Source organism: Scyliorhinus torazame, chromosome 1, assembly GCF_047496885.1.
Source record: "Scyliorhinus torazame isolate Kashiwa2021f chromosome 1, sScyTor2.1, whole genome shotgun sequence".
Taxonomy (NCBI): Eukaryota; Metazoa; Chordata; class Chondrichthyes; order Carcharhiniformes; family Scyliorhinidae; genus Scyliorhinus; species Scyliorhinus torazame.
This window is the reverse complement of record NC_092707.1, coordinates 136,115,257-136,131,600: the sequence shown is the minus strand read 5'-3', so window position 1 is coordinate 136,131,600 and position 16,344 is coordinate 136,115,257. Positions and strand designations below refer to the sequence as shown.

Sequence of the window (16,344 nt, the reverse complement as noted above, 5' to 3'; positions counted from 1 at the left end):
CACCTTATCCCCCCCAAGTCACGTCTAATGGCATCATAATTGCCCTTCCCCCAGCTATAACTCTTGCCCTGCGGTGTATACTTATCCCTTTCCATCATTAACGTAAACGTCACCGAATTGTGGTCACTGTCCCCAAAGTGCTCTCCTACCTCCAAATCCAACACCTGGCCTGGTTCATTACCCAAAACCAAATCCAACGTGGCCTCGCCTCTTGTTGGCCTGTCAACATATTGTTTCAGGAAACCCTCCTGCACACACTGTACAAAAAACGACCCATCTATTGTACTCGAACTATATCTTTTCCTGTCAATATTTGGAAAGTTAAAGTCTCCCATAATAACTACCCTGTTACTTTCGCTCATATCCAGAATCATCTTCGCCATCCTTTCCTCTACATCCCTAGAACTATTAGGAGGCCTATAAAAAAACTCCCAACAGGGTGACCTCTCCTTTCCTGTTTCTAACTTCAGCCCATACTACCTCGGAAGAAGAGTCCCCATCTAGCATCCTCTCCGCCACCGTAATACTGCTCTTGACTAGCAGCGCCACACCTCCCCCTCTTTTGCCTCCTTCTCTGAGCTTACTAAAACACCTAAACCCCGGAACCTGCAACATCCATTCCTGTCCCTGCTCTATCCATGTCTCCGAAATGGCCACAACATCGAAGTCCCAGGTACCAACCCATGCTGCCAGTTCCCCTACCTTGTTTCGTATACTCCTGGCATTGAAGTAGACACACTTCAAACCACCTACCTGAACACTGGCCCCCTCCTGCGACGTCAAATCTGTGCTCCTGACCTCTATACTCTCATTCTCCCTTACCCTAAAACTACAATCCAGGTTCCCATGCCCCTGCTGCATTAGTTTAAACCCCCCCAAAGAGCACTAACAAATCTCCCCCCCAGGATATTTGTGCCCCTCAGGTTCAGATGTAGACCATCCTGTCTGTAGAGGTCCCACCTTCCCCAGAAAGAGCCCCAGTTATCCAGAAATCTGAATCCCTCCCGCCTGCACCATCCCTGTAGCCACGTGTTTAAATGTTCTCTCTCCCTATTCCTCATCTCACTATCATGTGGCACGGGCAACAACCCAGAGATAATAACTCTGTTTGTTCTAGTTCTGAGCTTCCATCCTAGCTCCCTGAAAGCCTGCCTGACATCCTTGTCCCCTTTCCTACCTATGTCGTTAGTGCCAATGTGGACCACGACTTGGGGCTGCTCCCCCTCCCCCCTAAGGACCCGGAAAACACGATCCGAGACATCACGTACCCTTGCACCTGGGAGGCAACATACCAAACGTGAGTCTCTCACGCTCCCACAAAATCTCCTATCTGTGCCCCTGACTATAGAGTCCCCAATTACTAATGCTCTGCTCCTCTCCCCCCTTCCCTTCTGAGCAACAGGGACAGACTCCGTGCCAGAGGCCCGTACCCCATGGCTTACCCCTGGTAAGTCGTCCCCCCCACAAGTATCCAAAGCGGTATACATGTTTCTCAGGGGAACGACCGCAGGGGAAGGTGGACAGGATTAGGAAGGTGATACTGCAGAGGGGACGGCAGGCGGGGGATTTAAGCCTCCTAAATTTGTTGTATTATTATTGGGCAGCAAATGCAGAGAAGGTGCGGGGCTGGAGCAGGGAGGGAAGGGCCTCTGTGGATGAGGGCGTTGGAGAGGGGGGGTTGGAGAGGGGGGGTCATCTCGGTGATTTACCGGAGGGGTTTGGAGGATGGGGTGTCTTTGGAGGGGGCTAAGACTAAGTTGGGAGGAAGAGTTGGGGATAGTGCTGGAGAAGGGTCTGTGGTGTGAGGTGCTGCGGAGAGTAAACGCCTCGACTTTCTCCACGAGGGTGGGGCTGATACAGCTGATAATAATGTACATGCGCAACTTACAAAGTCTCGGATGAGCTAGTTGTTGAGGATGTCTGAGCGATGTGGAAGGGGTCCTGCAAACTATGTGCGTATGTTTTGGTCCTGCCGGAAGCAGGAAAGGTTTTGGAGGATGGTGTTCAGCACCATTTCGGGGGTTTTACATGTGGACGTGGAGCCCGGTCCCCTGGAAGCCATATTCAGGGTATGAGACTGGCTGCAGGTGGGTGTGGGGGCAGATGTTTTAGCCTTCGCCTTTCTGATTGCTCCTAGGCAGGTCTTGTTGGGGTGGAGGTCAGCTTCTCCACCCTGTGCCTCAGCGTGGCGGGGGGGGGGGGGTCCTGTTAGAGTTTCTGACCCTGGAAAAGGTGAGGTTTGCTCTGAGGGGGGGATGGGGAGGGGGGTCTTCTACAATTGTTGGGGTTTATTCAGCATCCATTTTTGGAAGTAGGTCACCATTGACTGTTGAGGGAGGGGGCGGGGGTTTGTGGGGCTGGGTGGGGGGGGGGGGGGTGGTTGTGGAGTTGTTTTGTATTGTAAAATTGTTGACAATTTGCTGCATAAAAATACTTGAAAAAAAACTGAAATCAAGAACAAAGTAGGATAAAGATGACTTCTTGAGGTACGGCTTTATTAATTGTGCTAATGCAAATCCGGATGAAATGCCCATGTGAGTTATGTGCCGGGAGTACTGGCAAATGAAAGTTTAAAACAGTAGTGAGAATTTAAATCATCAGCTGAAGTCCTTAGCAGAAATATATTGAATGATAAAGCAAGCGAGATTGTGAGGACCAAGCAGGCTGATCTGTCGTGTTAAAGATAAGCAAAAATGGTGTGTTGCGAAGTTCAGGTGGCATGTGTCACGAAGGTCGTCAACGTGGTCGCGGAGGTAGGTCGGCGTTAGTCGCAAAGGTCGACTGGCCTGGGTCCCGCAGGTTGGTAACAGTGGGTCCCGGGAAAAAAAGTTTGAAGAATATTGAACTAAGCACGGAACTATGGAATTTTCTCTTTAAACCTGTCTGCCCCTATCTCTCCTCCATCAAGACACTTTAAAACCTATTGCTTTGATCAAGGTTTTGGCCATCTTTACAGTTAATAGTTTTAAATTAGTTGCACATCTCTAAAAGGAGGCCTTTATGTTTGAGTACTTTTTGTTTTGGTTTGACGACATTGATGGCATTGGGACAACTCCACTATCTCCATAAGGTTCCATTCAGAAAATTATTACTCTTTCGTGGCGGGAAGGAGCTCTGCTGGAACCACGTGATGCCAGAGGGAGCGGGGTAAACGGAAATCCCAGAGTTCAGTGCGACGCTGCAATGGCGGCCGTTGACTTGTAGCGGCCGATGAGGCCCAAGTTCAGGGGCATAGCAGTCTGCGGATTTTTGCCTGCCAGTTCTAGATCCTCTTTATAGCTGAAAATTTAGCACCTCGCTTCTTTACATGTCAAATAGTTGATCAGTTGGTGTCGTTTATTCTTTTGTTGTGTGCGGTCTGGGTGAAGCAGGCTCGATGGGGCAGCGAGGACGGAGGCCGCGATTGTCGATTGCCAAATAGTGAGTATGTACTGATAGTGGCGGCTGCGCATGCGCTGGAGCTTTCAAGGGACGCTTCCTGCTAAAAAATGTGCTTGAGCAACACTGAAGTTAACTCCTGCAGTCCAACAATATACCGGATAAACATAAACTTTAGGTATTAAGTTTCCTGTTCTAATGTTTCACTGTCAATACTGCAATGTGACGTTGAATTAATTGTAACTCGGAAAGTGTATATATATATATATAGTGTATGTGTAGGAATGAAGAAAAATCAACATTTGTTTAATTAAATTTAAATTCTATAGCTTTCATGATAAAATTTGAACCTGTATTTTTGGATGATTAGTCTGGGCTTCTGAATTATTCATCCCTTTAAAACCACTATGCAATTCTCTGCATGGTTAAGCTGCAGACCACCAACTCTTGTTTTTAGATATTGAGACCCCTATGTGTAATTCCAGAATTCCTATTATTCATAGGGTGTTCGATATCAGCAGGTTCCCTCCCCCCCCCCCCCCCCCCCCCCAATTTACCTTTTACGTTTGCCATTTGAATTTGTTTCTTAAAAATGTTTTTGTTGAATTTGTCTTTAACACAAGGTAATTTGTTATCTCCAATGAAAGTGTTTTAGTTCAATTAAATACATTCTGCTTTAATTTTTGAAAATCAATTTATGGGAAATTGTTGTCACTGGCGAGATCACCATTTATTGCCCATCCCTAGTTGTCTTTCAGAAGGTGGCGGTAAGCTGCCTTGAACCACTGCACTACCTGAGGTACAGGCACCCACAGTGCTGTTAGGGAGGGAGTTCCGGGATTTTGACCCAGCAACAATGAAGGAATGGCGATATATTTCCAAGTTAGGATAGTGAGAGACTTGGAGCAGAACTTCCAGGTGATGGTGTTTTGAGGTATCATCCTAGCTGGATGGTAGTGATTGTGCGTTTGAATGGCAATGCCTAAGGATCTTTGATGGATTCATGCGGTGGATCTTTTAGATGGTGCACGCAACCGCCAATACTCCATTGGCGGAAGGGGCTGCAATCAAGCAAGCTGCTTTGTCTCGGATGGTGCTGTGGTTTTTGAGTGTTCTTGGAGCAGCACTCATCCAGGCAAGTGAAGAGTATTCCATGATACTCTAGAATTGTGCTTTCGGGAGCCAGGAGCTGAAGTACTTGCTGCAGGATTCCTAGCCTTTGACCTTCTCTGGTAACCACAATATTTATTTTTTTAAAAAGGGGCAATTTAGTGTGGCCAATCCATCTACCCTGCATATCGTTGGGTTGTGGGGGTGAAACCCACGCAGACACAGGGAAAATGTGCAAACTCCACAGGGACAGTGACCTGGGGCCAGGATCGAACCTGGGTCTTCAGCGCTGTAGGCAGCAGTGCCAACCGCTGTGCCACTGTGCTGCCCAGCACGATATTTATACAGCTAACCAGTTCCTGGTCAATGGTAACCCCAATGATGTTGATAGTGGGAGATTCAGCGATGGTAATGCTATTGTTGTTCTGGGGTGATGGTTAGATCCTCTCTTGTTAGAGATTGTCATTGCCTGGCACTTATGTGGCACGAATATTCCTTGCCATTTGTCAGCACCAGCTTGGACATCCATCATTAAATCCCTGCAGTGCAGAAGGAGGCAGTTTGGCCCATTGAATCTGTACCGACTCCAAAAGAAGAAGCCGCCCCCCCCCCCCCCCCCAATCCCGGTAACCCCATAACCATAGCTAAAGTGCACATCTTTGGACACTAAGGGGTAATTTAACATGGCCAATCCACCTAGCCTTCACATATTTGGACTGTGGGAGGGAGGAAACCCATGCAGACGCAGGGAGAATGTGTAAACTCCACACACAGTCACTCAAGGCTGGAATTGAACCTGGGGGTTCTTGGTGCTGTGAAGCAGCAGTGCTAACCACTGTGCTGCCCCATTGTCCAGATCTTGCTGCATTTTGACATGGACTGCTTCACTATCTGAGGAGTCATGAATGGTACTGAACATTGTATGGTCATCACCGAATATCCCCACTTCTGACATTATGATGGAAGGACGGTCATTGATGAAGCAGCTGAAGATGGTTGGGCCTAGGACACTACTCGGAGTACATTGCCGGGTAGATATTTGCCAAAAGAGAATATCTGTTGTAAAATTGCCTCCTGATATGCGGCATTGTTTCCAGTTTCTCTAATATATGTTGCATTGTTTTTGATCTTGAATAAACAATTAAAAGTTCTCTGGGTAGAAATTAAAAACAGGAAATTTTGATATAAACAGTGGCCTAATCAGCATGCGTAACCAAAGGAGAGGCAGGGGTATGTGGATCAAGGTGGGGTGGGTCGGATTAGCAATGATCTTATTGAATGGCAGAACAGGCTGAAGGGGTGGTATGCGGCCTACTTCTATTTCTTTGTCAACATTTCGGGTGAGTGTTATTCATTAGAACTGAAAACCAAAAGTCAGGCAAGCATTTCAGCAGTTGATAAAAGGGAAAATGACAAAGCAACAGATTTTCTAGTGATCAAGGTGAAGGTATTGCATTAATAGCACAGCGGGTAGCACTGTTGCTTCACAGCCCCCGGGTCCCAGGTTCGATTCCCGGCTTGGGCCACTCTATGGAATCCGCTCCTTCTCCCTGTGTCTGCGTGGGTTTCCCCCCACAAGTCCTGAAAGACGTGTTGTTGGGTAATTTGGACATTCTGAATTCTCCCTCTGTGTACCCGAACAGGCGCCGGAATGTGGCGACTAGGGGCTTTTCACAGTAACTTCATTGCATTGCCTACTTGTGACAATAAAGATTATTATGATTAATAGAAAAGTTAGGCGATATGAAGGATCATATAATATGGCAACATGAAAAGAATGAGCAAATAAAGTGGCCCAAATAAAATGTGAGAAATTGAAGGGGTGGGGGGGAGTTGAAAACGTGACATATGAATTAGAAGCAGGAGTAATCCATAAGACGTAGGAGCAGAATTAGGCTATTAAGCCCATCGAGTCTGCTCACACCCATTCTCCTGCCTTCTCCCCATAACGTTGAGCCCTGTGACAATAATAAAGATTATTATTAAGAAGCTTTTCCATCATGCTTCTGCATGCAAATTATGCCAACACAACACCTTTTTTCAAAAGCGGGAGGAGAAACCAGTCACTGTAGAGTGGTTATTCCAATATCAATTGTGCGTAAACTGTTGGAACCCCATAAAATAAATGTGTGTTAGTGTTTAGTAATTTATACGTGGATCAAAGATGGGCCATCTTAATTTGTCATGTGACAAGTTTTTATTTTTAAGTAACCGATTGAATAAATAATGAAAGTGCGGTAGATGCGTGGATATGGATTTTTGCAATGTTTGAGTCCCACGGTTGGCTTGTGAGAAACATATATAGAAAATAAAAGCAGGAGGAGGCCATTCGGCCCTTCGAGCCTGCTCTGCCATTTTTTATAATCATGGCTGATCATCAAGTTCAATATTCTGATCCTGCCTTTCTCTCCCCCCCCCCCCCCCCCCCCCCCGTATCCCTTTAGCCCCAAGTGCTATATCTAATTAAGGCACAGTTAATTCAAGATCGTTCAGAATTTGGTGAGAAACCTGATTGACAAACGGGCTTGGAGTAATTTTTGAATGGTGTGCCCCAAGGGTCAGTGCTGGATTTTCCAGGTCTTATGTTCAGGATGAATTAATCATACAAATATAGATGTAAATGGATATGACATAGTCGGGATTACGGGAGACATGGCTGCAAGGTGACCAGGGATGGGAAGTGAACATCCAGGAGTATTCAGTATTTCGGAAAAAAGGAAAAGGGGGGGGGGGGTGGATTTGCATTGCTGGTTAAAGAGGAAATTAAAACAGTAGTGAGGAAGGATAATAACTCCAACAATGTGGAATCTGTATGAGTAGAGCTGAGAAACACCAAGGGGCAAAAAACATTAATAGGGGTTGTATACAGACCCCCAAACTGTAGTGGTAATGTGGGAATGACAAACAGTAAATTAAAGATGCATGTGATAAAGGAACACCTATAATTATGGGCAGATTTTAATCTGCATATAGAAATGGCAAATCAAATCAGTCACAATACTGTCAAGGAGGAATTCCTGGAGTCATCAGGATGGTTCTCTGGACCAATATGTTGAGGAGCCTACTGGAGAACGGGCCATCCCAGATGGATATTGTGCAATGAAAAGGAATCATTGGCAATCTAGTTCTGCGAGACTCCTTGGGGATGAGTGATCAGAATATGATAGAATTTTTCATCAAGATTGAGAGTGGCGTAGTTGATTCTGAGATTAGGGTCTTGAATTTTAATAAAGGAAACTAAACTATATGAGGCACCATTTGGCTATGATAGATTGGGAAACATTAATAATAATCTTTATTGCCACAAGTAGGCTTACATTAACACTGCAATGAAGTTACTGTGAAAAGCCTGTAGTCGCCACATTCCGGCGCCTGTTTCAGTACACAGAGGGAGAATTCAGAATGTCCAAATGACCTAACAGCACGTCTTTTGGGACTTGTGGGAGGAAAACGGAGCACCCGGAGGAAACTCCTAAGACACGGAGAATGTACAGACTCCACACAGACAGTGACCCAAGCCGGGAATCAAACCTGGGACCCAGGAGCTGTGTAGCAACAGTGAATATTATGAAGTTCACCTAAGCTACAACCTTTATGTTGAACTTGGCTAGGATGAGCACAAAAGCCTTCTCTGCATGTGTGATTCATCAGACTTCCTAGACACTTTAATCCAAGCAAGGTTTATTCTAAGAATGTAGCTAACATATATATCAATTACAAACATAAAGACACCACACAGCCACAGTAATCTATGTAAAACACTGAATGAATTCCCTCTTAACTGTTCCAATTCAATAACAAAATCCCATAAACCAAAAACCCTCTTTCAAGGGCCCAGCACACTGTGTTCTCACTTGACTGGGACTGGTCTTTTTCCTGAAATTCTGATCCCGTTCAAAATAGCAGATTTAAACTCATCCGGAAAACAGCTATATCATTAAAGTTAACAAGGTGGTTAACCACACCCAATGTGCTTACTGGAACAACTTTTAAAATGAAAATAGAGAAAGACAGAAAATATTTGCCACAGCGATCAAACTGAAACTCCCTCTCCCTTCACAGCCACAGCCCAATGTGCTAAAAGTCACATAAGAGACCTTTCTTCAAGGGACACTCACATGACACTAGCCACTGTGCTACTGTGAAAGGGATGACATTGGATAGGCAATGGCAAAGATTCAAGAAGTGCATGGGTGAACTGCAACAACTGTTCCTGTCTGGCGCAAAAGCAAAACAGAAAAGGTGGCCAAACCATGGCTTTGTATGGGAAATTAGAGATAGTATTAGATCCAAGGAAGAAGAATTGGCCAATAAAAGCAACAGTCCTGAGGATTGGGAGCAGTTTAGAATTCAGCAAAGGATGACCAAGGAGTTAATTAAGAAGGGGAAAATAGGGACTTCCGGGTGCGGCGATGACCAGCTGAGTCGCACGTTTCGGCAGCTCCCTGTGAAACGGACTTTTGGGCTCTTGATAGGAGCCCCAACGGCAATTTTGACGGCTAAAAACACTGTGCGGTAAACCAGAAGGGAATCCCCCCGGGATACGGATGGAAAAAGGAGAGAGTGGCCAGATTGCAGTGGATCCTTTAGAACAGCGGCAAGGAAGGCAAGCAAAAACCAAGATGGCGTCGGAAGGTGGCAGTTTAACATGGGGCCCTGAACAACAAGAGTTCTTGAAATGCTGTGTGGAAGAGATCAAAAAGGAAATGAAGAAAGAGCTGTTGGCCCCGATACTACAGGCGATCGAAGGGCTAAAGGAGGAACAAAAGACCCAGGAGCGGGAGCTTCGGGTCGTGAAGGCAAAGGCAGCCGAGAATGAGGACGATATACAGGGCCTGGTGGTGAAGACGGAGACGCAGGAGGCACATCAGAAACGATGTGTGGAAAGGTTGGAGGCACTGGAAAACAACGCAAGGAGGAACAACCTGAGGATTCTTGGTCTTCCTGAAGGTGTGGAGGGAGCGGACGTCGGGGCATATGTGAGCACGATGCTGCACTCGTTAATGGGAGCGGAGGCCCCGGCGGGTCCGTTGGAGGTGGAGGGAGCATACCGAGTGATGGCGCGAGGACCGAGAGCAGGAGAAATTCCCAGAGCCATAGTGGTGAGATTCCTCCGTTTTAAGGATAGAGAAATGGTCCTTAGATGGGCGAAGAAAACTCGGAGCAGTAAATGGGAGAACGCGGTGATCCGCGTTTATCAAGACTGGAGTGCGGAGGTGGCGAGAAGGAGGGCGAACTTTAATCGGGCCAAGGCGGTGCTTCATAAAAAGGAGATAAAATTTGGAATGCTGCAACCGGCAAGACTGTGGGTCACATATCGAGGGAGGCACCACTACTTTGAGACGGCGGATGAAGCGTGGACTTTTATTGTGGAAGAAAAACTGGAATGAGCGGGTTATTAAAAAGAACGTTCGAACAAAGTGGTGGGGCGAATGTGGGGGGCAAAGAGGGGTTTTATGTACTAATCCTGCGATGTGGTAACTTTTCTCTCTCCCACAGGTGGTGATGGGGGGAGGAGGGGAGGTGGAGGAGATGGGGCGTTGGCCATTGGGGGCGGGGCCAAGGGAGAAGCTCGGGCTTGGTTCCCGCGCTATGATAATCATGGCGGGAATAGAGAAGCAGGAAGGAGGGGGCGTCGCACGGTGTGAGCCGAGGTCACGGGGAAGCCGAGGTCAGCCAGAGTTTGCTGACTTCTGGGAGCAACATGGGGGGAGTAATTACGCTAGCGGGGGATCTAGCGGGGGGGGGGGGGTGGGAGGGGGGAATTACTGGGTTGCTGCTGCTGGGGAGAGGGGGGAGCTGGTATGGGAGAGGATGGGCGGGGGGGCACCGCCTGGGGGAGATACAGCTGCGTGGGAACCGGGTGAGGAGCTGGAAAAAGGTGATGGCTAATCGAGAAGGGGGGGGGGTAGGAAGCCCCCCAACTCGGCTGATCACGTGGAACGTGAGAGGGCTGAACGGGCCGATAAAGAGGGCACGGGTACTCGCACACCTTAAGAAACTTAAGGCAGATGTGGTTATGTTACAGGAAACGCACCTGAAACTGATAGACCAGGTTAGGCGACGCAAATGATGGGTGGGGCAGGTGTTCCATTCGGGGCTAGATGCGAAAAACAGGGGGGTGGCTATATTAGTGGGGAAGCGGGTAATGTTCGAGGCAAAGACTATAGTGGCGGATAACGGGGGCAGATACGTGATGGTGAGTGGCAAACTACAGGGGGAGACGGTGGTTTTGGTAAATGTATATGCCCCGAACTGGGATGATGCCAATTTTATGAGGCGGATGCTAGGACGCATTCCGGACCTAGAGATGGGAAAGCTGATAATGGGGGGAGATTTTAATACGGTGTTGGAACCAGGGCTGGATAGGTCGAAGTCCAGGACTGGAAGGAGGCCGGCAGCAGCCAAGGTACTTAAAGATTTTATGGAGCAGATGGGAGGTGTAGACCCGTGGAGATTTAGCAGACCTAGGAGTAAGGAGTTCTCGTTTTTCTCCTATGTCCATAAAGTCTACTCGCGAATAGACTTTTTTGTGCTGGGTAGGGCATTGATCCCAAAGGTGAGGGGAACGGAGTATACGGCTATAGCCATTTTGGATCACGCTCCTCACTGGGTGGACTTGGAGATAGGGGAGGAAACAGGAGGGCGCCCACCCTGGAGAATGGACATGGGACTAATGGCAGATGAGGGGGTGTGTCTAAGGGTGAGGGGGTGCATTGAAAAGTACTTGGAACTCAATGATAATGGGGAGGTCCAGGTGGGAGTGGTCTGGGAGGCGTTGAAGGCGGTGGTTAGAGGGGAGCTGATATCAATAAGGGCACATAAAGGGAAGCAGGAGAGTAAGGAACGGGAGCGGTTGCTGCAAGAACTTTTGAGGGTGGACAGACAATATGCGGAAGCACCGGAGGAGGGACTGTATAGGGAAAGGCAAAGGCTACATGTAGAATTTGACTTGCTGACTACAGGCACTGCAGAGGCACAATGGAGGAAGGCACAGGGTGTACAGTACGAATATGGGGAGAAGGCGAGCAGGTTGCTGGCACACTAATTGAGGAAAAGGGGAGCAGCGCGGGAAATAGGGGGAGTGAGGGATGAGGAAGGAGAGATGGAGCGGGGAGCGGAGAGAGTGAATGGAGTGTTCAAGACATTTTATAAAAAATTATATGAAGCTCAACCCCCGGATGGGAGGGAGAGAATGATGGGCTTCTTGGATCGGCTGGAATTTCCCAAGGTGGAAGAGCAGGAAAGGGTGGGACTGGGAGCACAGGTCGAGGTAGAAGAAGTGGTGAAAGGAATTAGGAGCATGCAGGCGGGAAAGGCCCCGGGACCGGGTGGATTCCCAGTCGAATTCTATGGAAAATATGTGGACTTGCTCGCCGCGGTACTGACGAGGACCTTTAATGAGGCAAAGGAAAGGGGACAACTGCCCCCGACTATGTCTGAAGCAACGATATCGCTTCTCCTAAAGAAGGAAAAGGACCCCCTACAATGCGGGTCCTATAGACCTATTTCCCTCCTAAATGTAGATGCCAAGGTCCTGGCCAAGGTAATGGCAATGAGAATAGAGGAATGTGTCCCGGGGGTGGTCCACGAGGACCAAACTGGGTTTGTGAAGGGGAGACAGCTGAACACGAATATACGGAGGTTGTTAGGGGTAATGATGATGGCCCCACCAGAGGGAGAAACGGAGATAGTAGTGGCGATGGATGCCGAGAAAGCATTTGATAGAGTGGAGTGGGATTATTTGTGGGAGGTGTTGAGGAGATTTGGTTTTGGAGAGGGGTATGTTAGATGGGTGCAGCTGTTGTATAGGGCCCCGATGGCGAGCGTGGTCACGAATGGACGGGGATCTGCATATTTTCAGCTCCATAGAGGGACAAGGCAGGGATGCCCTCTGTCCCCATTATTGTTTGCACTGGCGATTGAGCCCCTGGCGATAGCGTTGAGGGGTTCCAAGAAGTGGAGGGGAGTACTTAGGGGAGGAGAAGAGCACCGGGTATCTTTGTATGCGGACGATTTGCTACTATACGTGGCGGACCCGGCGGAGGGGATGCCAGAAATAATGTGGATACTTGGGGAGTTTGGGGATTTTTCAGGGTATAAATTGAACATGGGGAAAAGTGAGTTGTTTGTGGTGCATCCAGGGGAGCAGAGTAGAGAAATAGAGGACCTACCGTTGAGGAAGGTAACAAGGGACTTTTGTTACCTGGGGATCCAGATAGCTAAGAATTGGGGCACATTGCATAGGTTAAATTTAACGCGGTTGGTGGAACAGATGGAGGAGGATTTCAAGAGATGGGATATGGTATCCCTGTCAATGGCAGGGAGGGTGCAGGCGGTTAAGATGGTGGTCCTCCCGAGATTCCTCTTTGTGTTTCAGTGCCTCCCGGTGGTGATCACGAAGGCTTTTTTTAAAAGGATTGAAAAGAGCATCATGGGTTTTGTGTGGGCCGGGAAGACCCCGAGAGTGAGGAAGGGATTCTTACAGCGTAGCAGGGATAGGGGGGGCTGGCACTACCGAGCCTAAGTGAGTATTATTGGGCCGCTAATATTTCAATGGTGAGTAAGTGGATGGGAGAGGAGGAGGGAGCGGCGTGGAAGAGATTAGAGAGGGCGTCCTGTAGGGGGACTAGCCTACAGGCTATGGTGACAGCCCCATTGCCGTTCTCACCGAGGAACTACACCACAAGCCCGGTGGTGGTGGCTCCACTGAAGATTTGGGGACAGTGGAGACGGCATAGGGGAAAGACTGGAGCCTTGGGGGGGTCCCCGATAAGAAACAACCATAGGTTTGCCCCGGGGGGAATGGATGGGGGATATGAAATGTGGCAAAGAGCAGGAATAACGCAACTGAAAGATCTGTTTGTGGATGGGAAGTTCGCGAGTCTGGGAGCGCTGACCGAGAAATATGGGTTGCCCCAAGGGAATGCATTCAGGTATATGCAACTGAGGGCTTTTGCGAGGCAACAGGTGAGGGAATTCCCACAGCTCCCGACACAAGAGGTGCAGGACAGAGTGATCTCAAAGACATGGGTGGGGGATGGTAAGGTGTCAGATATATATAGGGAAATGAGGGACGAAGGGGAGACTATGGTAGATGAACTAAAAGGGAAATGGGAAGAAGAGCTGGGGGAGGAGATCGAGGAGGGGCTGTGGGCAGATGCCCTAAGCAGGGTAAACTCGTCGTCCTCGTGTGCCAGGCTAAGCCTGATTCAGTTTAAGGTATTACACAGGGCGCATATGACTGGAGCACGGCTCAGTAAATTTTTTGGGGTGGAGGATAGGTGTGCGAGGTGCTCGAGAAGCCCAGCGAATCATACCCATATGTTTTGGTCATGCCCGGCACTACAGGGGTTTTGGATGGGGGTGACAAAGGTGCTTTCAAAAGTAGTAGGAGTCCGGGTCGAACCAAGCTGGGGGTTGGCTATATTTGGGGTTGCACAAGAGCCGGGAGTGCAGGAGGCGAGAGAGGCCGATGTTTTGGCCTTTGCGTCCCTAGTAGCCCGGCGCAGGATATTGCTAATGTGGAAAGAAGCCAAGCCCCCGGGGGTGGAGACCTGGATAAATGACATGGCGGGGTTTATAAAGCTAGAGCGGATTAAGTTCGTCCTAAGGGGGTCGGCTCAAGGGTTCACCAGGCGGTGGCAACCGTTCGTCGAATACCTCGCAGAAAGATGGACGGAATGGGAAAAAGAAGGCAGCAGCAGCAGCCCAGGATCGGGGGGGGGGGGGGGGGGAGGAACCAGAAGGACTCTCAGGGTTGTTAATATATACTGTATAGTATGTATAGGTCGTTGCTACAGATAATTATATATTGGACTGTTAAATTATATTTTTGGAGAGTGTTACTTGTGACAAGGCAGTTGCCAATTAGGGCTAGTTTTCATTTTTGTTATTTATTATTTATTCATTTTTTGTTTATAAAATAGGTCATTGTTATTTGTGTTGTTATAATATTGTGTAAAGGATGCACAATGTACTGTGTTGGTTGACCAAAAATTTTCAATAAAATATTTAATAAAAAATAAATAAATTATATAGCAGAGCACTTGGAAAAGAGTGAGATGATTGGCTATAGAGTAGGCATGGATTTATGAAAGAGAAATCCTGCTTGACAAATCTACTGGAAATCCTCGAGGATGTAACTGCTAAAGTTGATGAGGAAGAGCCAGTGGATGTGATAGAAGGCTTGTGACAAGTTCTAATTAAGAGATTAGCGTGCAAAATAAAGCACATGGGATTATGGATAGTGTATTGAGACAGATAGAAAACTGGTTGGCAGAGGAAACAAAGAGTAGGAATAAACGGGTCTTTTCCAAATGGCAGGTAGTGACTAGTGGGGTACCACAGGATTAGTGCTAGGATCCCTGCTATTGACTATATATTAATGATGTAGTTGAGGGTACTAATATCTCCAGATTAGTAGATGACGCAAGTGGGGGGGGGGGGGGGGGGGGGGGTGGGGGCTGTTACGATTTAGTGTGATTTGAACAAATTAAGTAAGTGGGCAAATGCATGGCAGATGCAGTATAACGTGGATAATTGAGGTTATCTACTTTTAGCAAAACCAGCAAGGCAGATTATTATCTGAACGGCTGTAGATTGAGTGAGGGAAATGTGCACAAGACCTGAATGTCCTTGTACACCGGTCAATGAAAGTAAGTATGCATATGCAGTTGGCGGTGAAGAAGGCAAATGGTATGTTGAAATGAAATTAAATGAAAATCGCTTATTGTCACAAGTAGGCTTCAAATGAAGTTACTGTGAAAAGCCCCTCGTCGCCACATCCCAGCGCCTGTTCGTGGAGGCTGGTACGGGAATTGAACCGTGCTGCTGGCCTGCCTTGGTCTGCTTTCAAAGCCAGTGATTTAGCTTTACCCTACACAGTCACCCCCCCCCTTACTGTACTTCTGTCTGTTCAGTCCTCACCTGTGGTGTGACCGCCTCACTGAAAGTGCAAGAAAAGAGTTAACAAACTCTTGCGATGGTCCTATAGCAAGTGCATCTCGGAAATTGATAATGGAAAGTAGCCGGGTGGCACAGTGGTTAGCACTGCTGCATCACAGTGCTGAGGACCAGGGTTCAATCCTGGCCTCGGGCCACTGTCTGTGTGGAGTTTGCACATTCTCTCCGTGTCTGCATGGGTCTCACCACCACAACACAAAGATGTGCAGGGTAGGTGGATTGATCACACTAAATTGCCATTTAATTGGAAAAAAAGATAATGGAAAGTAGGATATGGTGGATGAATTATATGGGTATTTTGCATCGATCCTCACTAGGGACACAAGTAGCATCTCAGAAGTATCTGTAAATTGGGAAATGGAGGGGAGGGCGGAACTCAGGAAAATTACAACCACCAGGGAAATAGTATTGAGCAAATTGTTGGGTTTGGGGTCTGACAAATCCCCAGGTACGGATGGATTTCACCTTTAAGTTTTGAAAGAAGTGGCTAATGAGATAGCTGATGCATTGATTTGAATTTTCCAAAGTTCCCAGATTCAGGGACACGTTTGAAAGATAGAAAATAAAACTTCCTTGTTGAAAAAAGGAGGGAGAAAGAAGGCAAGAAACTTCAGGCCAGTTAGCATAGCATCTGTCACAGGGAAATTGTTAGCCATTATTAAAGGTATAGCAGAGCACCTGGAAGAAGGCAATCAGGCAGAGTCAGCATGGTTTTGTGAAAGGGAAATCATGTTTAACTGATTTATTGGAGTTATTTGAAGGAGTCACATGTGCTGTTGATATAGGGGGACCAGTGGGATATACTGTGCTTAGCCAGAAGATATTTGATAAGTGCCCCATCAAAGTTTATTGTGCAAAATAAAAGCTCATGGTGTAGAGTGTGACATATTG

At 47.6% G+C, this 16,344-nt stretch overlaps 1 protein-coding gene across 5 annotated transcripts in view; it reads left to right on the top strand.

Moving 5' to 3' along the window:
* Positions 1-3,162: 3,162 nt before the first annotated feature.
* LOC140413105 (protein phosphatase EYA3-like) overlaps positions 3,163-16,344 on the top strand; it is a 123,732-nt gene continuing 110,550 nt past the window's right edge. For 4 of the 5 annotated variants that reach the window (XM_072500880.1, XM_072500881.1, XM_072500876.1 and 1 more), the window contains exon 1: positions 3,163-3,420. The gene's annotated coding sequence lies outside the window, so the exon portion shown is untranslated. Of the gene's footprint in view, positions 3,421-3,500; positions 3,557-16,344 lie in introns of those variants that run through there. The other variant, XM_072500878.1, reaches the window with a different exon arrangement.